Source organism: Coloeus monedula (genome assembly GCF_965178545.1).
Source record: "Coloeus monedula genome assembly, chromosome: 5".
In the NCBI taxonomy this organism is placed as follows: Eukaryota; Metazoa; Chordata; class Aves; order Passeriformes; family Corvidae; genus Coloeus; species Coloeus monedula.
In genome coordinates, this window is record NC_138785.1 from 16,093,830 (window position 1) to 16,096,169 (window position 2,340).

Below are 2,340 nucleotides of genomic sequence, written 5' to 3' on the forward strand. Positions count from 1 at the left end.
GGCAATATATGTAACACCTTTACATACACAAAAAAATGAAATATGTTCTATAATGAATTACTTGTATTTTTGGTCTTTTTGCCTGTTGTGAATGCAAACATATATCAAACAGTGTTCAACTAATATTTGTGGATTTAAACTGATACATTGCATTACTGGATGTAAAGCAACACTTGTTTATCAAGATGTGGAGTTCTGAAAATTGATATGATGGAAATATTTGATGCATCGTTGCTAAAGCTTGTGGTTTGTCATTTCAGTAATATGGACATGTTTTATCAGTTTTGATACTTCAGCCTGGAAATGGTTTCCTATGTAGGAATTTTCCAGCACTTGCAACCTTATAGTGGCAAACATACTCTTAAGTTGTCTGTGTAGAAAGTAGATTGATAAGATGTGCAAGAGAACTTAGGGAAGGGTCTATACAAACTGTTCTGTTAAACCCAGAATGTGGTATGAAGGCCTTGGTAGCTGGCGGTCCTTTCATGCCAGCAACAGCTCCTGCAGGCACCTAGAATTCTCAAATTCCTTCAGCAACAAAGGGAGAATTTTTTTTTTCTTCTGGATTTTCCATCTTAAAAAACATAGCAGGAGTGTAAAATCTTAAAGATTCCTAAAATACTTCAATGTCAGTGTAGTACAGACAGTGCTGCCAGTGGTAGTGATTAAGTGATCTAATAAGCCTTTTCTTCAATTTGACTGATTGTCTACCTGATGCATCAGGCTGGCATAATATTAAATATAGTCTTTCCAGTCATTCCTTTCTAACACCAGACAAAAGCTGAGTTTTACAGTTTTGGTCATGTTTTCTCAGTTATTTACCCATCAGTGTTGCTAATACCAGTCTACCAGAACTGAAAGGTAGTGCTGCAAAGTTTTGTGTATACTTTGAAAAATCTCCAATCTACAACATAAACCACTTTAAAAGAAAAAGGCCTTCATCAATTAAAACATGTCAACATCACAACTCTTCCTTCTGAAGAGTAAGAATTTTTTTCTCATTTCTTCTGAGAGCCATGAACTAAGTTCTAGTCTGAGAGCCAGGAATTCTTCCATTCTCATTCTGGTACTGAGTCTGTTGTAGCCTATGGCAATTTATCACTTTTTTTTTCTGTATGTAAAATGGAGATATTTGCTCAGGGGCAATATGAAGATTAATTACTCAATATTTATAAATCATTCTGAAAATCAGCATTATGCAGATATTATGATTATTTCTGAGCTGTGGGTTCTAATCTGGGTGAGGCCCAGAAAAGGACATAAAAAACTGATGCTCAAGTCAGGTGGAATTTAGATGCCCTGGGTCAAAATTGCCATCCTAAAAATGTTTACACATCTTCCATGAAACCCTGGAGTTCATAAGGTTGGGTGGAAGCTCAGGCATTTTTTATTATGAGGTGCGTTATGTACTCCAGCAGTGCTCATTCATGCTCTCAAAGGTACTTAAGTTCTAATAGGACTGAGCAGCCTTGTAATTAACTCAGGCTAATGCCTAGTAGGTGTCCAGAAATGAGGCATTCCTCTGCATGTCTCCCTGTAGAGTTCAATCCAGTAGGTGAGCTCTGAAAATGCTGGCCCCACAGTGGAAAAATGTTTCCCTTCAGACTGAAGCTCAGTGCTTAGTACAGACAGAAATATGGATGAGGTCCAGGTTCAATTCCCTTGTCTGTCTCAAAGGATCCAACCCCTCCTTTGGATCATGCTTTAGTCAGCAGGCAGAAGATGTTTTAGAACATAGGAATGATTCTCTTCTCCTCTTCAATTCCACTTTCCAAAGAAAATGCTCGCTATGCGCTGTCAGCATTTAAGTCTTGCAGTTATGGCACATTGGTGAAAAAGAGGAATTATTATGAAATTTTACAGAAAATAGAGAAATATTCAGTTCTGGAGAAGTACAAAAATAGTTGTAGGAGCTGGGACTAGAACCTAGTGGTCTTCAGTGAGTGGCGGCTCAAAATGCAAAAAATGTCCTCCATTTTCTGTATAAATACCCTAAACTCTGGATTCAATTATGCAGGCCAGGAACATGAAAATCAGATGGTGTGGAACTTGGCTGTGCAGTGCTTTGTCTTCCTCCAGATCTGTCCCAGGTTCAGTTATAGGGATCTGTCAAATATATAAGGAACAGGCTCTTCCTCCCTTTCTCTCTTGCCTTGTTTCTCTGTTTCTCTCCAGGCTTGTGGTCGGTCGGGCCTTAAAATGAGCAGACAAGAAACATAGTCTGAGCCTGACCTTTTTCTCCAGAAGCCAAAGGCAAAAGTCCTTGTGATGTTCATTAAATTAGAATTGAGCTCCAAGTATTAATGGAAGAAGATTTTTGGAAAAGTTTCCTGTATTGTA